The 22407-nt window shown below is 46.2% G+C and overlaps 1 protein-coding gene across 3 annotated transcripts in view; it reads right to left on the reverse strand.

The window, feature by feature from the left end:
- Nucleotides 1-22407, reverse strand: part of SINHCAF (SIN3-HDAC complex associated factor) — a 33697-nt gene that overhangs the window by 10379 nt on the left and 911 nt on the right. The window contains exon 1 of one of the 3 annotated variants that reach the window (XM_074983781.1): nucleotides 14489-14567. The exons of 1 other annotated variant lie outside the window; for it this stretch is intronic. The gene's annotated coding sequence lies outside the window, so the exon portion shown is untranslated. Of the gene's footprint in view, nucleotides 1-11771; nucleotides 11881-14488; nucleotides 14568-22407 lie in introns of those variants that run through there. One more of the 3 variants, XM_074983782.1, reaches the window with a different exon arrangement.

The raw sequence follows: 22407 nt of genomic DNA on the forward strand, positions 1-22407 counted from the left end.
CCAGAAGATTATTTGGGGAAAAACAAGCAAATTAACAGGTGACACTGAAGAGATGCAATCTGTCATCCTAGGTTTCCTGTTAGCCTTCCACACAGATGAATTTCACCCCTCTGTAAGTAGTTCCAGAACCACACAGGCTCTTACGGCTATATCATTAAAGGGTCAGAAGGAGGACATTGTAGCAGGGTTTAAGCTAGCTAACAGCACTTCTAGACACCAATGGAGACTATCATAATCTGTAGTCATGTACAAAACACAGCCATCGTAACACTCTCACTAGCCACCTGAATGCTAACCGGTTTTAACCTGCTAAAAAACAAACAAAATAAACAGATTTTTTTTTTGGTGCAGGTCATTAAACCAGCTAATATCCCTACTGCAATATCACACAATGCCACCTGTCAGGCTCAGGTCTCCTCTGTACTAGGTGCTGTGCAAATACCTTGGAGTATAGATTCTATCTTCCTAAGAGTTGGGGTTGACCAAGTCCATTGCCCATTCACTGGTGGCAAGGGGAAACTTTCCTTGCCAGGTCTCAGGAGCTTCACCATTAGATCCTATAGAATCCAAGCATTCATTTTCAACAAAGCCCTTACACTCCAAGGAATTACATCCTCAAATGTGACTTAGAAAGTGCTGTCTTCCTGACTCTACAGACAAACAGCCTGAAATTGCCAAGGGCCCAAATCCTGGCTCTTGCTCACAGCCCAAGCAGGCACGTGAGAAAAGCATAGTCTTGAGTGCTCTCTCTGCCTCGCCCATGCCATTCCACAGCCTCAGGGCTGAACTTGGCTCCAACCTGCTCCATCACTTATGTGTGAGAACAGAAGCAGCTGATCCACCAGCCCTTTCCTCAGTGGCACAGGAGTGCCCATGCAGCTGGGCTCTGCAGTTGACAGACGTGCTTGTCTCCCGCTGCTGCCACCCAGGAGCCACAAAGGTCTCTGAAATAGAGCCCTCCCCCTGCAGGAGTGCTCGCTGGATTAAGGCTTGCAGCACACGAGCAAGTGTTCTGGCCAGCGACCTGAATGGCGTCTCAAGGGCTGGTTAAACTCAAAATGATTTTTCTGCTCTTGCATGAATAAGTCTCCAGTGGCATTCAGTCAGCTGGAGTACTAGGTGATTTATGGCGAAGAAGGGTGGAAAATCTGCTTCCATGAAACGTAAGTCAGGAAGCTAAGAAGGGCAGGAAGACAAACACAAAGACTGAGTCTGTCTTCCCACTATGACAATACAATGTCTATGGGCATTATACAGTAAACTCTTCCATATCCTGCAGCCCCAGGACCGGGAGGTTGCTGGATATTCAGGTATTCTGGATAATACAGTTGTTTACTTAGCAATGCATAATACTAAAGAAAAACAAGATTGGGCATTTTGAAACAAACAAAAAGGTATGCACAGTATGTTATTTATCAACAACAGTAGTATTGCACACTGTAAACTTATACTATATTTATTTATTGGTATTTACTTTGATTATAATGTTCTTATGGAAAACTTAACCAAAATTTACTTATGGTTAAAATGCTGGTTATTTGAGAGTTCTGAATGACAGAATGCTGAATATGAAAGAGTTTATTGTACATAGCCAAATATGATCCAGTTAATTTCCCTCAACAGCATTCACATGAAAGGAAAAAAAATCATGACTCCAAGCACTATGAACTTATATATTCTGCAAGTTTGCTTATGCATGTAGTTACTATTCAATGGGCACGTTCAAAAGAAACAGTTTCTTGGCAATACTGTATTTAATAAACCTTTTCAGAGGGTCACTGATCATATACACCAGGGAATTTGTAACAGTTTAGGTTTTGTTTATGACAACTCAATGCTGTGACTCTAGTTAGATGCAAAGAGGAGGGACTTCGAAGTCTGTCTTGATTGTTCACTGTAAGCTTGAGTCTCAAAGAAATTCTGACCTTAAAGGGGATGTCTCAACCATTAGTGACTATTTATACAGTCGTACGATAAGAATCACCATTTCACAATTAACACTCGAACGAGGATTGGCATCCAATATTTATAGTAAATATTTTATTGTGAGATTGTTGCTTCCACTCTCACACGCGCAGCCTTTCAGCACCAAATTTCAATGGAAGGAAAGCTAGTGCCATCTGTTCCCCAGCTGAGGAACAGACAGCAACAGTGTCACCATACGTCATTCTTGCATTGAGAAAAAGTTACTAGAGAAACCGCAAGTATAAACAGATTTCTCTTTGACAACTGTGACCAAATGCAGTGTTATAAATGGAAAGCGTCAGGGCAGAGTCACATTTAATCCATACAGTTGCCATTTGAACACTGCAACACCTAAAACACTGTCAGTTGATGAGTTCAATAGCTAATATAGATCACATTAGCATCTGAGGGGACTCATCAGCCCTACTATACTTAAAACAGTGTCTGCTCTTCTATTCTAAGCAGCAATTGTGTGTCGTCATTGCTCACACCTAGTCTCCATGGGAGTGAGGCATGCTGACAGACTGCATAGCTAGTCCCTTAAGGGATATATCTTGTAAAGTTGTCTCTTAAGACCCCAAATTAGAAACCCCGTATTAGATCTTTAGCTAGTGCTCCTGTAATGGCCCCCAAAGTTAAAGGAGCTACATCAGTCTTCACCCATTGAGGATTTGGCTGGATATATTTAAATCCACTTACACATCTGATTAGGTCTTTTAAATCAACAGCCACGTAAGAATCAGAAGGGGCTGTTATGCAGCAATGAATTCTGGCTGAGGTGACAGAATTCCTCTTGGTTCTCTGGGGGAACACACTCATGCTCCCAGAGAGTGGTTGAAGTACAGTAAACCCTCGAGTTATGTAGGGGTTGGGTTCTTGCAACCCCCGTGTAACTCAAATTTTCATGCAAGTGGGAGGGAGGAGCCAGGAACCAGGCTGTAGCCGGGTTCCTGGCTTCCCTGGGCTGGCAGGAACCAGGAAACTGACCAGCACACCAGGACTGGTCAGTTTCCTGGCTGCTCTCCCTGCCTACCTGACAGCCCGGCTGCTGGGGGAAGGCAGGGAGAAGAGCCCACAGAGCAGTTTCAAGCTGTGCTTAACTCACCTTAACATGAGTTACATGCAGCTTGAAGCCGCGTATTTTGAGGGTTTACTGTAGCCTGAGGCAGGTGTAAGAGGGTGCACTGTACTAGCCAGGCAGGAAAGGGACCTGTGGGAGTTTCCCCTCTGTTTTTAACAAAGATGACAGAGCTGCATATGCAGAGAGCTCTCATTGACTAGAGTTCTTGCTCAGCAGCAACTCTGCCACAATCTGAAAGGATGCAAGGTGAACTTTCCTCTGTGAGTCTGCCAGATGAGTTGCGGCAAGGGGAGATGGGGCCAACCCTGCACCCCTATGCAGAAGGCTACCACCCCAGAAACGTTCAAGCAAAAGGGGCTCCGTTTCCTAACAGATCTGGGGCTAGTCAATAAAATGGGGGAAGGTGGGAAGGAAAGACATCACGGATCTATGGATGACTGGGCAGAAAGCCAGCCTATGCCACACACAAAGCTAATTTCCTCTTTATGAGACTTGTTAGGACAAGAATTGAGGATCAGAGTTCCCGCTGCAAAAGTGATAGAGACTAACATCTGCAAGAGAAGCAAGGATCCAGAGAAAATGCTCATGCTGCATCAGATGCGCCTGAAAGTCTTGATTTGGAAACAAACCCTGAACTCCAATCTTTCCAAGTGGCGGGAGAAACTAACTTTCAGGGATTTATTGTTGGGTGGTTGCTTGCTAGTTTTCTTTCTTAAAAAAAAAAAAAGGGGGGGGGGAAGGGGGCAGGGTGGCTATTTTCTCGTGCCTTTCCAGATTCCTTCTGCATTCTTCCTGACCACAGAGGGTGAAAGGGGGAAAAACAACATCTCCAAAAAGAGCTCAGAGAGGTATGTAATTCCATTTTTATGCCCAAACAAGCAAAAAGAATCACACACCTGAGATCTGTGACACTTGAAGAGAACTACTGCTTGGCTGTTTCACAAAGAAAACCACTTATCTGAAAAGCAGAAAGATGGCATTCCAAACACTCCACACCAGCTCCATTCCTGCCACTCTGCTCCAGCCCTGACCTCATTCCCCATTTGCACAGCCCTAGTTCTACACTTAGAAGGGCAGAGAGGAGTAAGAAGGAACTATGATGTTGCCTGACCTCTTCCTCTGGGCCACAAAAATTATCCAGATTCTTGGCTGGTATAAAGCAGTGCAATTGCACTGAAGTCAGTGGAGTCACACTGCCTACCAGCTGCTGAGGATTTGGTCTGTCCACATTGATGCAGACTGCTCCTGTCAGCAAAATCATACAATGCTAGTTTCTATCTGACACGGATAAAGCAGAGCAATATCCCAGAGTATTTTTAACCAAACTGAAATCAAGAAAGACCATAAGCTCTGGAATGCACACCTGTACACAAGAACAATGACTTCTTCCACAACAGCTTAAGTAAGATGCCATGAGCTGAGCTGACAGTCTACCTAGTAAATACTTCAAGCCTCTCCCTGGCTGGAGTGAGCTGGGAAAGTCCCACTGAAATCAATAGTGTTATGGTGATGTCCTCCGGCTTAGGGTATGACTTTAAACATTCAATAAATGAGTCATTCATCCCAAAAAGGTGTCATCTAAAAGGAGACCTTCACTACAGAGTTGTGAAGTTAAAACTGGACATTAACTAGCTGTGTTTTAATGCGTCTGACATGGAAAGACTCCAAGGAAATAAACAGGAAATCTGAATGGTAATAGAGAAGTAGCTGTGTTAGTCGGTCCTCCAACTAAACAAAGCAGAAGAAATGTAGCACTTTAAAGACTAACAAAATGATTTATTCAGTGATGAGCTTTCGTGGGACAGACCCACTTGATCCGATTAAGTGAGTCTGTAACATGAACACTCATCACTGAACAAGTCATTTTGTTAGTCTTTAAAGTGCTACATTTCTGCTGCTTTGTTTTGTATGAAAACTAGGGTGGAATAAAAAGAGCACTCTCACACATGGAGCGCTACCAGTGTGAAAGTGTTCTAGCGCAAAATGAGAGGAGGAGGATCTGAAGCGTGCAGCCTTGAAACTCCATATATAATATAAATTGTTCTAAAAATTCACCACCTCCCCAGGCACTTTCCAGAAAAAAGTCCATCTGACATATGTTGGTGAAAAGATCAAGAAATGTTTCAAATGTGTACTGCAGCCAGCACTGTATCAGCACTTTCTAATGAAACTTCCCCCTGTAAATGTTGAACGCGGCAGGGAACCTGTTGTGGGTTGGGGGCCACTGATTTACAGAAAAATCAGTCAGGGCCACATGAAAGCAAGAAGCAAAAAACTAACAAACAAACTAACAAACCAACCTCATGAACGTGGCCCCAACTGACAAGCAGGAAAAAAAAAAAAAAAGACACACGCTCGCCTCATTCATACTACCTGGGGTGCCAGGGCTCCCCTGTGGTGCTGGAGTGCAAGGGAGGCAAGTGCCAAGGCTCAGAGCTCTTCCCCTCACCACCATATTAACTCTTGTGGAGGTCTGGGACTACTACATTTTGTACGGCATCCCTAGGATCTAGAGTGGGGTCAAAAATGAAGGTCTCAAGTGTGTGGGAGGTGGCAGACAAGGACTGGGTTGGGATGCAGGGTCTGGGTAGGTGGCACAGTACAGGAGCAGTCTGGATGTGTGAGGTCTGGGCATGAGGTAGGGTGCAGGGGTGGGCTGGGGGTGTGTTTAATCTGGGCAGGAAGGGGTATGTGGAAGGGGGCTCAGGGTGAAGAGCTTCCTCTCCCCAGCCAGGCAGAGCCCATGGGCTAGATCCCTCCCACAGCTTGTCTTGATCCAGCCTGGAAGGCTCAGCCCCCTCCAACCAGTGACAGCCTTAGCACATAGACCCTGGGGCATTGGAACCAACTTGCTGTGCTGTAGGAGCCATGAGCTGTAGGTTCCCCTTCCCTACAGTAGCTGGTTGACAAATCCCAGGAAGAGACAGAACTGTTAAAACTAGACCTCCTGGAACGTTTTACCTCCAAGAACATGAGCTCATGTGGGGCTAGTCCTCTGCAACCATGCTGTGCCCACCATGTTTCACTGACTCCAATGAAACCATACAACGTACCAAATACAGATGACAACCAACGGCCCTGCTGAGAAATCAGAACAGCTGACATTTCTTTACTGTGGTTGAGCCGCCTGTAGTGTACTTAGCTGCGTCAAAACCACTGCGGGAAAAATTTTCAAAAGTCACTGATTTTCAGTGGGACACAGGCACTTAAATTATTCAGGCCATTTAAAAATGCAGCTTAATGACTAAGTCACTTGGTACTTTTGTAAAAGGTTGCTAGGGCAGGAAAGCTGAAGTATGCCGTGCAAAGCACAAAACACAACGAGATGCTCAGAGGAAAAATAATTGGAGGAGGGGAATGTGTTCCACCTGCAGCCGTCCCAGCTTGAGCCATGATCCTATCACCTCCTACAGCCTAGCCAGGGCTAAGTTCAGTTAGCCCTTGGATGGGAGATCTCCAAGGAAAACATGAGGTACTGTCTGAGCTGGGCTGGGGATTCCATTAGGAACACTCATCTGAGAGTAACAAACCAATGGCTCAGCATTATTTGGGGCCATGTGCTTTCTGAACTGCTGCAGTCTTACACGACGTTTGTAAATCAGCATCCTGACCATCAGAGTTTCCTCTAATTTTTTTCTACCCCCGAGCAAAACGCGTTTTCTCACTTGCACCTATGTGAAGGTGACGTGCGACACAGGTGATGTGCGACACGACTGTCACACTGATGCGCATAAAAACATTCAGGTGGCAGGAATAAGACCAAGGGGTTCTGAATGTGGGAGGAGACTCCGGACGGGGGCAGAGGGTTGGGGCACAGGTTCCAGGGTGGGGCTGGAGATAAGGAACTTGGGATAGAGGAAGGGGCTCCAGATTTGCAGAGGGGCTCAAGACTAGGGTAAGGTGCTCAAGGCTGGAGGGGGCTCAAGGTGGGGCACCCCCATTCCACTGGCTGCAGCAGCTATGTCCTGGGGGGGCCAGTGGGGAGAGATGCTCCCTGGTGAAGCCCTGAGCTCCTACTGGGGACCTGATCAATGCAGCTAAGGAGGGAACTCATGACCACAAGTGCTCATCCTAAAGCTGGTCTTAAAAATGTACGTGATACTCAGGTTAAGAAACGAATGCCTGTGTATTTAGGTATAGTGCTTAGATTAGCTATAAAGTGTGTTTTAAAAGTCAATAATACTACCTCATGGCTATTTTAGCAGTAGTACAATTGACGGGTACTGCAGCTCTGTGGAGGCGGTGTGTGCGTGTTAGTTAAAGTGCTTTACACTTTTTACCTATGACACAAACATATCCTCATTAATGGAGTAATCCAACTCTTTTTCCGCCCCGCCCATGTTTGGATTTTGACTTGATTGGAGATTACCAGACAATATGTTAGGGTATAATCTAAACAAGGGCCAGTCTTCAGAGTTATGAAATGGAGTCCCACCCCTCCATTCTGGTGATCCTCTCAGTTTTCAAGCTGCCTCTTCCAACCACAAACTTACTGTTTCTTCTGGCACTTGCTCTCACGCAGTAAAAAGCCTCACTACTAACTGCTGCTTCAGACTTCAAGGAAACTGGCAATATTAGTAACTATTAATCTCACCCAGTGTAACAATGTGTCAAGTCACACAGTGCTGATAAAAAGGAATGATTACAGTGCGCATGGAAACCCAGCCCTGGCTAACAGTTTGGTGACAGAGAGAGAAGTGCTCAGCATCAGTGTGTACCCCAGACTCACAATTTTAAAGATGGTTTTGTCATTGGTTAGTTTGTGAAAATGTAACTAAACTTTGTCTGAATTAACACACACACTCGCCTAGTAAATATCTGACTTATCTGTAAAACCCCACAAATGTTAGGCACTAGGCTTTCAAGTGAAAGTCATCTGTCAGCTAACACTTCAGGACAGGAGATTTTCAGAGGAGACGGAAGGACTTTGGAGCACAATTCCTCCAGAGTTTTAGTGGGTGCTGGGAATCTAACATCTTTAAGTGTTTTTGAAAATTCCACCTCTTGTCATTTATGGACTGATCCGACACCGCTAACATCACTTGCAGTTTTCCCATCAGCCTTAATGAGAGGACAACTGAGCTCTATTCTACCTGCCAAAGATTAGATCCAATGAATGCCACTTACTCCTATGGGCATTGGACCTGTCCCCAAATCCTGTCATCATTAGAGTGATCAGTCCAAAGCCTCGTGCATCCATTGCACTCTCAAACTCAAGAAATCTGTTCCTCCTACAGGTTGAGCCTCTAGTCATGCACCCTTGGGATCTGACTGGTGCTGGCTGAGAGAATTTACTGCCTACTGGGCTCTTAGAAAACAAAAAAAGCAGTCCTATACGCTTTAGAGTGTCCCAGAACTGCTTTTTTGTTTTGGGAAGATACAGACTATCAGGGCTACCTCTCTGTGACTGGGCTCTTAGAACACATCTAGGGGTAAATTACAGCTAAATAACAGCACCGAACACTGAAAGCCAGGACTGGTGACTGGAAAAAAAAACTCCATGGAGCCACTGAAATCTTGACCACACCCATAATACGTGGTCATCCAGCTAACTAAAATCATGCTGGATTACAGAAGTGCCAGACAAGGGAGTGCTAGATTAGAGAGGTTCATCCCATGTTTGGGAAAAAAAAATCCCACAAAACCTTACACAATAGTTTAGCTAGACACAAGCCACAATGCCCCTGCACCTGCTCCACTTCTTGGGCTGTGCCTGGTGTGTAGATAAACAGTATGTTCCACAGGTGTCATCCCCTCATTGCTCAACTAAAGAAAAAATATGGAACAAAAAAAACAAAACAAAAAACCATACTTCTGACTGTGTTGTTTCTACTATTCTGTTTGGCCCCTGCTGTGGAGACTAGGCACTTGAGCAATGTTGAAAGTCTGGCCTCATAACACTGAATGGTTCTTCCCTCCTCCAATCAGCCCATCCCACTGGTTATTTACTGTAAATGCACCCACAAGCCATTTGAGAGACATTTGCCCATTCACCAGTGGCAAAGAGAAATTTTCCTTGCTAGGTCTCAGGGGTTTTCCCATTACATTCTATAGAATCCAAGCATTCATTTTCAACAAAGATGAAAGTTTCAAGCCCTCACCCTCAAAGAAGTAAATCCTCAAATGCCAAAACAAAACACACACGTCTGAGATCAGGCCACTCATCTTGCACACCTAAACTCACTTATGAAAGCTATGAAGCACATACAACTGCTGATTTAAAATCCTCAGGCCAATTAGATACTGTTATGGACCAACTTCTTGCTAAACGATGTGCAATAAGTCAAACTACAGAGTTTTCTTCATTTACATTCAGAGCAAATATCATGTTACATGGAGCCAGAAGACTGCCAATCTACAGAGGAAAATCTAGGGTGAGTGGGGCAGGGTAGGGGGCGTATGTGTAGGGACAATGACAACAAAACACTCAGAGAGTGAGTCAGTCGGTGGAATTTTGCATAGAGACGGAATTCAGGATTTAGCCACTGCTCATTCAACTAGACAGTACAGCAAAAAAAGCAAGCAACAAGAGCCGTGACAGAAATGCCTTCTAAACCACAGCTAGGGATGAGCATACTAAGGAAAGAAGACAGACTTTTATGCCAAACAACATGGATAGGTTTGTCTTTCAACCCCACTGCCTACCTCAGCCTGGACCAGTCCACATAAGAGACCCACTTCCTGGACACCACAGTGCAAATAAGTCATGGTCACGTAAACTCCACCCTATACAAGAAACCCACAGACCGTTACGCTTACCTACATGCTTCCAGCTTCCATCCAGGGCAAACCACACAATCCATTGTACACAGCCAAGCACTAAGGTACAACTGCATTTGCTCCAATCCCTCAGACGCAAACACCTACAAGACCTTTACCAAGCTTCCCTAAAACTACAGTACCCACCCAAGGAAGCAAAGAAACAGACTGACAGAGCCAGACACGTACCCAGAAGCCACCTGCTACAAGACAGGCCCAACAAGGAAAATAACAGGACACCAATGGCCATCACATACAGCCCCCAGCTAAAGCCTCTCCAGAGCATCATCAGTGATCTGCAACCCATCCTGAGCAGTGATCCCTCACTCTCACAGACCTTGGGAGGCAGGCCTGGCCTCGCCTACAGACAGCCTGCCAACCTGAGACAAATTCTCACCAGCAACTAACTCAGGAACCAACCCCTGCAACAAACCTTGGTGCCAACTGTGCTCACACATCTATACCAGCAGCAATATCACAGGATCTAACCACTTCAGCCACACCATCAGGGGCTTATTCACCTGCACATCTACTATTGCAATATATGCCATCATGGTCCAGCAATGCCACGCACACATTGGCCAAACTGGACAGGCTCTACCTAAAAGAATAAATGGACACAAATCAGACATCAGGAATAATGACAAACAAAAACCTGTAGGAGAACACTTCAGTCTCCCTGCATGCTCAGTAACAGATTTGAAAGTAGCCATCCTGCAACAACAGAAACCCCTTCAAAAACAGACTCCAAAGAGAAACTGCAGAGCTACAATTCCTTTGCAAATTTGACACTATCAACCAAGGATTGAACAGAATTACAAAAGCAGTTTCTTCTCTCTTGGTGTTCACACCTCCACATTAGCAGCTGGAAATGGGCCACACCCTCCCTGACTGAATTGACCTCCTCAACTCTGGACTCTTCCTTTTCATGAGCCTGTAGAATTAGACCTCTGAAATCTTCACTACATTGCATCTGACAAAGTGGGTCTTTGCCCATTAAAGTTTATGCTCCAAAATATCTGTTAGTCTATAGTGCCACAGGACTCCTTGTAGACTTTATCTGGAAATGCTAGCCCCATCCAAGTTACCACCACACTTTTTTTGTATTTTTTATATTACATCAATGTATCTTAAAGTTCTGTTTTGACTTTTAACTCACAACTAAATTGGTAACCCTCTGAAATCAGATATTTGTAGCGGGCGTGATAATATAAAGTGGAATCACAAAAGAAAAGAGTTCTATTGTTATTTTTTTGCCTAAAACACTTGGCAATAAAGAGATGCTAAAAATCTGACCAAAAAACACACCGGGGGCAAATTGGTAAACTATGTAGTTACTGGACTAACAGTGCCGGTTAGTGCAGATTATTAAATTATATGCTTTCAAGAGGATTTAGCTCTCAAAAAATTAGACCATCTCTCCCACCCCTCTGCCCGCACACAACCTCTTTTTCAGAGCTGAAATCAAGTGTTCTGTACAAACTGAGTGCTTGGGTGGCTGCCCAGGAGAGAATCAGGTGCCACGCAGGTGATTTGCAGAGCACCCACAGCTACCCACAATGGGCAGCGTCTGCTTCTACTGGTGGTGCACATTCACACATGCCTTGGTGCACATTAAATTTATTCTGCCCACAGATGAAAAACAACTGGAAGAAACATTGGCTGACCTCCTAGCTCCACTGAAGTCAAGGCCAGCCCTCCACCTGGTACCAGCCAGGACAGGATTTCAGAGCAGACGTCTGCCTGCCTGTTCCTAATACCAAAAGTGAGGCGGGGGTGAAGTTTTTCTGGGAGCCGGACCCCAGTCAGAGAGTAACTAGACTAAAAGTGAAACGAAACTTGGTAAGAGCCGCGGTGGGGGAGACAAACAGCCCAGGGCCACCCAGCGCCAGAGCACAGCAGCTCTGCAGCACCGCCTGCCCACACAAAGACCACCCACCCAGGCACCTCAGCAAGGACGACCTACTTTTCAAAGAGGCCATGATGATCAGGTAGACAAGGAGCACGCGGGTCACACGCACGCACTGGCTGGGGCGTCCCGCGGTGACCGAGTCCCGCCTCCGAGGTGAGGACGGGGCTTTCTAGCAGGAGACAAGCCGGCGGGCTCCGGGAAGAGGCACGACTCCTGCGAGCGCCTGGCGGACCACAGCCACCAGGGCCGGCGGGGGTGCCTGGGCTTGCCGCTTGGCAGGGGAGAGAGAGGCACCCGGCAGACCTGCTCCGGACCAAGCCCCGGCGCTGGAACCGGAGCGCAGCCCGGCTGGCAGGACGTGTAAACAGGCGTGCAGCACGGGCCGGCAGATGCCAGCGAGCCGGCCTGAAAGGCGGCGGGAGCGCCGGCTCTGCGGCGCCCCAGGGTTAACCCCGGCCGGCGGGGGACGGGATCGCTGCTGCGGAGCTGGAGCGTGGTCCGATCTCCCGGGGCGCGGCGCGGCTCGTCGGAAGCCGAGCACACGCAGGCGGGCCGGGGGCAGCCGCCAGGGCGCGCCCCGGGCCGAGAGCCCGAGCGAAAGTTCCTCCCTCGCGCCGCGGCCGGAACCAAAGGGGCGACCCCAGCGGCCGGGCAGCGCTTTGCACCCTCCCACCCGCGCCTGGCTCCCGGGGCGTCCAGCGGGGCCCTGCCCGCGCCGCATTCTGCACGGAGCTGCCGCGAGGCCGGGGCTGGTTCCTCCTCATGGCTTCACCCTGACGTAATTCAAACATGGCAACAGTTCGACTTCAAAGGGCGAGCTCCGGAGCTCCCGTAAACACGCGCACACACGGCGGAGGGAGCCGTGCAAAGAGCCCTTTAAAGCCTCCGCGGCACCCCCCAGCCAAGCAGCCATCGCCACCCGGGGCAGCGGCCCTTCCCGGCGAGCAGCAACCTGCACTTTGGGCACCGCCAAGTGAAAGGCGCTGCCCGCTCTTGGGCACACCAACCCGCCCGCTCCTCCGTGCACGCGGCAGGGTAACCCTGCAGCAGCGTGCGTGCACCTCAACTTTTAACACCCCCCCAAAAGTCTGCCAGGCACACGAAGTCAAGCTCAAGACTTCCCAAGACGCCAATCCTGTGGCGTCAACTGCCCCCCCGCCAGCCGTCCTCTCCCTGTTCGTCAATCTCAGCCCGGGTTTCGGTGAGGGGGACTGGATTGCAGTCACACAGTTGTGGAGGTAGCACTGCCTGCAGCACATGCAAGCCCTTTGTTTTCCCTTCAGCCAGGCTTTGCCTGCGCGCAGCATCAAGGGGAGGTGGGACTGCTCCGCACAACACACTCCGATATTTAAAGATCACCCCGGTAAAATTCCTGATCACCCGGGGGTGGGGGTGGGGAAGAAAAACGAGCTCCCGCGAAACGGGAAATGCAACGAGAAGTTAAACTTAGTTGTGTTCTACACGGGAACATTTTCACTACAGAGGAAACACGAAGAGCAGTTACTTTCACCAGCACTCTGCTTTGAAAGTGGCAAGACGCCATCACCATCAAGTCGCTCTGTCCTGCCGTTAACAGGACACCTCTGATCGACAACAAAGATACCTGCAACAGAAAAGGTTAAAAACTAATAGCGAACCCCCGCACCCTACGAGCACGTGTCATGTCACATTGCACACGCACCCACACCCAACGTCCATTTCAGGTCACTTTGAGCGTTCAGTCCCGATATCTCTTCTAAAACAGAACCCAACAAGTCAGAGACAACAATTTCCCCTTTCCCCTCCCCCCCACCGAAAGAGAAAACGTGCATTGCCGCTGCAACGATTGCCCCCCGCCACTCACGACGCAACAACTTCTGTGCGCTCAGAAACAACAGCTACAGGTGTATTAATCTGCAACCGAAATGCACGCGGGCCCGGGGAACGTTCGGAAATGGAACGCTTCTCTCGCAAGCGTTCCAAAGCCCACGCGGGCTCCGGAGTCCCGAGCGATTTGGCCGTCCGGGTTCTCTTTCTTTTTCTCCGGATCACATCCGCATCCCTCACCCAAGCGGAGCAAAGAACGCCAAACCGCGTGCCTACAGTAACGGGCCGCAACGGAGCTGGGGAGCAGCACCCGCAACAGGCCAAACGCGGATCACCCCACTTCACCCCCCCAGCCCCCAAAAAACTAAACGAGCCCCCGTTCTTCTCTCCAGATCGCTTGACTGGACCATGCGAAGTGGTAGCAACATTCCATTTTCTAGCCTCCACCGCCTTACAAAGAACAGTGAGAAAAGGCTCCCGAGCCACTCAAAACACGACTGTCCCTTAAGGTGATCGTCCCCGATAACATCCTGAACTGAGCACACAGTTCCTCTCCCCCAGAGCCCTGGCTGGGATCACTTTCCCAGCTGTGTCTCTGGGCATTCGCTCGCCCTCTCTCTCTTCGGGAGAGCACATTTTGATTTCACTTTACGGAAAGTCCCACCGTGAAGCTGGATGGGGAACAATGCAAGCGGCGCGTTCACGACAACGTTAGCTTTCAAACATTATAACACTCCGCTTATTATTTGAAAACGGGACAGAAAAAAAATCGACTGTCGGACACAGGTCAGCGTGTGTCAAAACTGTTTCGGACAGGAAAGGGGTTTCCCTGCAGCAAAAGACAGCCTGCAAACAGAACTTGTTTTATTGCCTGGACCAAAGCAAAGCACCTGAAACCAAGGATGCGTCTTACTTTTTGCTCCAAAAGATTCACAAGCGGAGGGGAAACAAATTAAATCACTCACCTCTAAACTGCAGCCACCAACAAATCAATAGCGTGGTGTGTTGTGTGCGACGCGCTGCCCCCTCCTCTGCAGAGTGCGCAGCCTCAGAGCGCAGCTCTCCCGGGCTGCATGCAACCGCTGCTCCAGTCCAATCTCATTTGCATAGCTCGCCTTCCTCTCTCTCTGTCTGCGCAAGCGTGGTTCCCACGGCTCCATTCTACTCAATCGAGTTCTTTTGCACGCGCGCCCCATTGTCCTTTTAAGGGAGAAAGGGCCGCGCGGGAAGCCTGGGAGGAGGGGGGTGGTGCGGTTCATTGTGACGAAGGCAGTGACTTCACACAAATAACGCACTCTCCGCCCCCTTCGATGGAGTAGGAGGAGATTGTAGCCAATGGAATCACAACAATGAGCGGTGCTGCTGTGTAGTACCAGAGCGGGGAACGATCTCTGGTGCTGGAAGTCTTGTCTTTGCAAGTTGCTTAGGAGACCTTTTGCTAACTGTCACGCTCAGTCACGACTCGTTCGGGCGTGTCTGTCTGTGTTTGGCGCTGGGGGTGGTGCGGGGAAAAGGAATCTGACTGCCCCTGAGTGAGGATTTTGCTTATCTTCCAAGCGAGATCCTTCGGATTACCGCGGCTGCGTTGATACCTGCCTACAGCGAGCAGCGGAAGAGCCTGAGTTTGCCCCTTGGGAAGCCGGGCACCACTGTTTTCCAGGGCCGGCTAATCTTAGTTTGCTCACTTTCAGTTTTACTTAGGAAAGAACTGACAATGCCAGAACTTTCTCAATGGTCTAAAATAATACCTACTACCAACGGAGAATGAGGAAGTCTGTCCCCCTTTGGGCCGAGGTAGACAGGAAGGCAGCTACATTCTTGCACCTCTGGCTCCAAGTTCCCAAACTATGGCACAAAATGGATCTTTTAATACAGAGATTATTACAAGCAATTTGATGATATAGCAGATTGGTGCAGACCTAGTATACCAAAACTAAGCCAATCTGCACTGAACAGGGAAAGATTGAAGGAAATATTAAGGGAGGCATCAGACACCAACAGGCACTGAGCCAATGGTTGTGGTTTTTGTTGATGATGATGATGATGATGAAGAATTGCTTACATTAGAAAGTAATAATACAATTTAAGTAAATACTCTGTTGTGATAAATTGATTCTCTCAGATACATAGTTTGGAAGCCTTCCATTTTACTCTGTTTCATGTTTGCCACAGCCTTAGATACCACCTTCTCCCACAATGCCTGTAGACTGTAACCATTTACCAAAAGTCCCAAGATTTTGGAGATAGTTCGAGAAATTCCCCATATTCCCTAATCTCAGTCCAAAAGTTATTAGTCAAGGCTGGCTCCATGTTTGCGCTGGCCACAACTTCTAGAGAGAAGCTCTGAGGGATTTGTAGGATTGGCTTCCACAAAAACACCGTCTTTGTCAGACAGGTGAGCCAATGACTGAGCCAGATTTGATGAAAAGACTACAAATGTGGCTGTACATATATACAATAATTATAACTTTATTACTTGTTTCATAGTCATAGCCCAGAGGTGTGGTATCTTTAAAGGGTTTAAACTATTAGTAAATAATGTGTCAAAGATTTTTGGTTACAAAAAATTTCTTTTTACAAAACTTCCTCTTGTTCATATATTTGTGATGTTAGTATTTTTTTAATATAGCTATAACCTGACTTTTCTCATCATTCGTCAGGGCAAATATTACATTTAACTAATTCCTGCTATAGAGGGGTGCTGGAACAATTTATATACGGGGAGTGCTGAGCGCTATTGAAAGTAGCAGTAAATCCCATGTGCCATGGAAACCACGCCAAGCAAAGGGGTGTAGCAGCATGCTCAGCACTACCAGTTTCAGCACCTCTGGTGTATTTTTGTTTTTCCTTTTTAAATACTAAAATTCTGATATGTATGTTTTACCATTTAGAAAGCCAACACTGATTATTCCTAATTTTGCCTTTTGCAAAATGTAACCCAGGTTTTCTCCCCGCCAAATCTTCCACTCATTTCTGATTGATTCTGCACCTTTGACAGCAGTGATAAAACTTACACATTCATTGGTGAAAGCTTATGCCTTTTGGCAGAGGAGGAGGAAAGACTTTTGCATATGCAATTCACTTTAAATATAGTTCAAACAATTTTACATTTAAAATGAGACATTTCAAAATACACTTTTTTGCAATCTTCCTCATTCACACACAGCTCAGTAGCAGCTGTTCTGTGTTACAACATCTGCAGAGTTATGTTGAAACTGATTTCACTTTAAATAGATTTTACTATTACGTCAGAAAGGTCTGTGCACTCATACAGTACCACAGTGGCATGGTTATGTGAAATTAGAAATATAATTAAGCTACTCCCTTAAAATCTCACCTTAATAATGAATGTTTTATTTATTTACTTTTTATTTGTTTTGTTTAAAGAATGAAAAAATGCATACCAAGCTGTGGGCATCCTGACAGATAGGGTGGGTGATTGGAAGAAGGCCTTTTGAAAACTGGAGGGGGGGGGGAAGGTGTCCTTTCGGAAGGTCCCGTCTCCACGAGTGGTGCGTGATTCAAAAAGCCGCACTTTAGAATCACCGCGGCTGCCATTATGCTAATGAAGTGCTGCATATTCATTGCAGTGCCTCATTAGCATCTTTCGAACCCACTCATTAACATGTCCCTTTCGGAAGGAAGGGACACGTGTAGGCACAGGGGGTGCATCCATACTTGCATTCCTCTTTCAAAAGAGGTATGCAAATGAGGGAAATCAAAAATGCAAATGAGGTGCAGATTTGCATATTTAGCACATCATTTATATATTCTTTCGGAAGAGCTTCTTTCGAAAGAAGAGAACCAGTGTGGATGCTGCTCTTTCGAAAGTAAACCCCATCTTCGAAAGAATCCTTCTTCCATTTTTTTATGGGAAGGATTCTTTCAAAGATCGGGTTTACTTTTGAAAGAGCAGCATCTACACTGGTTTTCTTCTTTCGAAAGAAGCTCTTTTGAAATAAGAATATGCAAATGAGGTGTTTGATATGCAAATTTGTACCTCATTTGCATTTTTATTTCCCTCATTTGCATACTTCTTTCGAAAGAGGAATGTGAGTGTAGACACAGCCATAATGAATATTACAAAAAAAATGCATGTGTTTTAGGCCCCCAAACTAGGTGTTGTTTGAACTGAAATTACACAACCTAGTGTGGAATTTATTATTTTTATTTCACTGAAAACCATTTTTAATTTAGATTTAAATACTCTCCTGCAATAATTTGAAACCAAAAAAGAGGAAATTGTATTAAATTACAGTGCACTTGAACTAAAGTAAGAGCGATTAGATCAAAAAGTGAGAGCGACTAGCCTGTTTTTGTTGCGTGAAGTACATAATCTTCAAACATGTGAAAACTAATTTGATTTTTTAAAATGATCTAGTATTTTTAACACCACTAATGAGGAAATGAGGATTTTTAACAAATATTTTGTATCTGGACAGAGACATTTTAAAGGTAATTGTAACTGAAGCTTCAATTTAGTACATCATTTATATTTAAGTCCTTGTTGAATCAGGGCTTACCCTTACTTCTGTTCATTACAATGCCAAAACTTCAACTGATTTAAATGAGAGCAAGATTAGGTCTCCACAGGGACACTGGGAAGACCTAACTTTCTTATGTTTGCATTCTTTAAAATGGCCTGTCTTGTTTTTCACATCCATTTGCAAAGTCCTGATAATTCTATGAAGTCATTTCCCCTGTTAAAACAAATGCAACCCTGCAATAACAATACAGCCTGTGCACGGCAAAAGGACCATTTTAGTAAGGAGATTTCAGCTGCAGACTTCTAAGGGGATATTTATCAACAAGCAAGAATGTTTTAAATGACTAATATATAATTCATTGTCCTTTCATTCTAATCACTTAACCCCAAAGCTGGTTCAGCACAAAGATTTTGTACCAGGCTGAGGGTTAGAAGGGCAGGGGAATCTACCTGCTTCTTTCTTGTAAGTTGCAACAAACTAAAAATAACTACTCAGTGAGGTGAGTAGTCCCAGAGAGGTAGCTGTGTTAGTCTGTATCTTCACAAAACAGAACAGCAGTCCTGTAGCACGTTAAAGACTAACAAAATAATTTATTAGGTGATGAGATTTTCTGAGACAGACTCACTGCTTCAGATCAGATCTTTTCCAGCTCTGAAGCAGTTGGTCTGCCTCATGAAAGCTCTTAACCTAGTAAATTATTTTGTTAGTTTTTAAAGTGCTACAGGACTGGGTTTTTGTTTGTTTGTTTTTGTTTTACTCAATTAGGTGACCAGTCAGCAATACAGCTGGGGCAATAATGTGTATTTGCTTTCATTTACTGTGTCTTTCCAGCATTTCTACTCCATTTTATTTTATTTCTTTCACAAGTAAGTTCTGAGGGAGAGGGATTCTTTTGGCGTTTCCCTACTTTTCCTCTTTCCTTCTCTGAAAGATCCCAGGGTGACATTTCTTTTGGTCAGTCATTCAAACTGGGCTACCTCCAGTACAAGTCAGTATTGCTCAGTGCAGGGCTTGCTCAGGTCCTAGGAGCCAATAGACTCTAGAAGAGCAAAACCTGCAAAATCCTTATGCATTTCAAACAACTTGCCTTTTCCCAGAGCTAAACCAAGCAAAGCTGACCAGATGATGGGGACGTTCAATCCTACAAAACAAAGCAAAGCCTTGCTGTCTAATTTTAAGGGGCACAGCTTTGATTATGTCCCTTTACCTTCATCATACAATCAAACTCTAACTCCTCCAACTCAGAACGCATCTGTAAAACTTAATAACCGAACACTAAAAACAGGTGATTTTAGACGTTTCTAGTAACATAGGGAGGATTCAAAATGTTCAACCACTATATTACTTTGGCTATTGTATAATTAGCAGCTCTGGCCGCCCTGCTCCCTCCAAAGAAAAATAATTTCTATACACAAAAGTTCAAATGGTATATTTTTTTCTTTGTGTTTTAAAATCTGATTCTTAAAATGCCCCAGTCTTCCTGGGGATGTTTGCTTAGAACATTGCACAGCTAGATAATGCCTATGATAGTGGTTTGAGTTTTCAGTGCTGCCTGCTTGCTAATAAATAAAATGCCTTCAGCTAGCTACTGAGCATCAATAGCTGCTATCACTACCACCTCCGAGGAGATACCCACCACAAGAGGTTACCTATGGGGTATATTATTAGTGTTATTTTAAAAAATTAGCCTAGCCCTCAGAAGCAGCCCCATGATAGAATATGCATTGAAGAGACAACTGCGGGATCATGTCAGCTAAGGAGCTTCCACTTGTACTTCCAGGTGGAATCTATTGTTTAATTAAGATCATACCTAATAGGTGGGCAAACCAAACAAAATCAGGGTGGGGCAATGGGCATCTATGGGCGCTAAGCTTCGCTGCATAATTTGCATGAGAATAAAGCTCCTGTAATGAGGATCCATGATTATCATCCCTCTGAACATGCTTTGACAATTACAGCAGTTTGATACCTCTGGTACATCCCTTTGGCAAAATGATCACCTGTTGAAAATATTCTGACTCCTGGGTGAAAAGCATCCTCAAAAGTGTTACTTTAAGAACATCCAATGAGAGGAACAAACCCTACAAGCATCAGCTTGATCCCTTCAAGTGACTTCTGTGGTGATGGCCTTTAATGTAATGTAAGGAAAGGAGAAAAGTTGGCCCACTTTGTGTAGATAACGTTCTTTAATATATATACATGGCTAAAGGAATGAACTGGAAGGGAATTAAATAAGAAAAACCCAGACCACAGCAAAAACAAGTTATGGTCCTGATTTGGTGCTAGTGATACAACTTAGTTGTGCAAAGCTCTTGGTGCCATTCCAATACTAAGTACTGTACTGTACAATTAGGGTTTCATAAAATCATAATATGATTGTCCCGCCCCCCTTAACTCAACAAAGCACTTACACAGGTGCTGCTATTAAAATATGTGAGGAGTCTTATTAAATTGAAGGGGACTTCTCCTGTGTTTCAATTAACCATGTGCTTAAAAGCACTGCTACAAATGGGATTAATTAGTGTTTTTGGCTGAAAGACCAAAATGTTCTGGTGTTACAAGAATGGAACCAACCACTTTTATTTTTTGAACAAAAGATATATGACAAATAACATGGGGAGCCCTTTCCAAAATTAGCACAGAGAAAAGAACACCAAGGCAGTATGGTACAGTATCTAGAAATCTGATCGTGTCACGTAGTGCTTGATATTAGTGAACAAACACACACAAATAGGCTATGAACTGAGAGATGATGAGCAACTGTCAGAATCAAAATGTGATACCAGTTGAATCTCCTTAGTCCAGCACCCTTGGGATCTGACTGTTGCTGAATGAGAGGATTTGCTGAACAATGGGAGGTCAACATTGTCTAGCAGCATTACCAACACTTCCACTGCTCATTGGGCTCTTAGAAGACACTTAGGGGTAAATTAGAGCTAAAGAACAGCACTGAACAGAGAGCCAGGACTGGTGGCTGTAAGCTGACTTTATGGGACCACAGGACACTTTGTCACACCCATAATAAGTGGGCATCCAGCTAACTAAAATCATGGTGGACCATGGATGTTGCTGGAACTGAGTGTGCTGGACTACAGAGGTTCAACATGTGCTAAGTTATAGTAGAGAAAGCAAAGAACATGTCTGGAAGGATAAAAGCCTCCAGCTTCAAGGCTTAAGCTACTCTCCCACTATCATAGCTCAGGACGAGTCTTTCGTGGACAATACAGTAACTCACACCTGCCCTTTGCAAGGTTTCCTTCACCTTCCTCTGAGGAAGCTGGTGCAGGCTGCTGTCCCAGGCAGTATACTGGGCTAGACTGACTGTAGGGCTGCTCCAGTGTGGTATATCCTATGTTTCTAAAATTCCAAGTTGTTTTAAAACATTTTCACATGTACACGCTCAGGCACACAGTTCTGTGCTTGCCTGATGTTCATACACCATCTACCAGATGCTCGTGCATAGCTAAGGGGCTTCATAAATTCCTGACTCACCCATAACGTGTACATGTAAATGCGGGCCAGCTTTAAAACACTCACAGAATGCATCCTGCTGCAGATTGAATGCATGTAACTGTTCACAGGAAGCAGGAAAGCTTCTGTATGCAGTTAGGGTGACTAGATGTCTCGTTTTAAAGCATGGTTTCCCAAACTGGGGGGTGTGAAGCAATTTCGGGGCAGGGGAGCAAGGCGATCCAGCCCCCACATCATTCTCCCCATCCAAAGAAAGAGCTGGCCTTCACTTCCAGCTCTCAGCCCTAGCTATTGTATGTGGGTGACCAGGCGCAGCTGCTATAAAAAGCAGGCAGCTGATGAAGATGCATGTGGAGCTAGCTGCCTCCTGCAAAGGTGAGAGTGTGTGGGTTGCAGGGTGGCAGAGGATAGGGTTAGATGAGGGCTGGGGGTGCCTGGCTCGGGTGAGGGGGATGAGATACAAGCAGAGGAGTGGTTGTGCCTGGTTTTGTGAGAGGGAAGGGGCTCACGTGGGTGGTTCATGGGGCTCAGGAGGCTGGCCAGCTTGGGGGACTCCCGGGGCTTGGGTGGCTGGCACCAGCATCGCAGGACTGAGATGGCTCGGGCTAGCAGGTGGGCAGCTGACCCTGGCAGCACAGGTTTTGGGTGGCTTGGGCTGGCAGGTGGGCGGCTGGCTCCAGCATCTGGCTCTGGCAGCATGGTGCTCCGCCAGCTTAAGATAGTGGGCAGGCTACTGGCCCTGGCAGCGTGGGGCTTGGGTGGGAGGCTCGGGCAGGCAGCTAGCGGGTGGGTGGCCGGTCCTGGCAGTATGGGGCTTGGGCAGATGGCAGGCGGGTGGGTGGCTGGCCCCAGCAGTGCAGGTCTGAGGGGGGCAAGCGGCTGGCCAGCTGAGGCTGCAACAGGCACCCGCAAGGGGCCAAGAAAAA

The sequence above is a fragment of the Carettochelys insculpta genome, chromosome 1 (assembly GCF_033958435.1).
Source record: "Carettochelys insculpta isolate YL-2023 chromosome 1, ASM3395843v1, whole genome shotgun sequence".
NCBI classification, from domain to species: Eukaryota; Metazoa; Chordata; order Testudines; family Carettochelyidae; genus Carettochelys; species Carettochelys insculpta.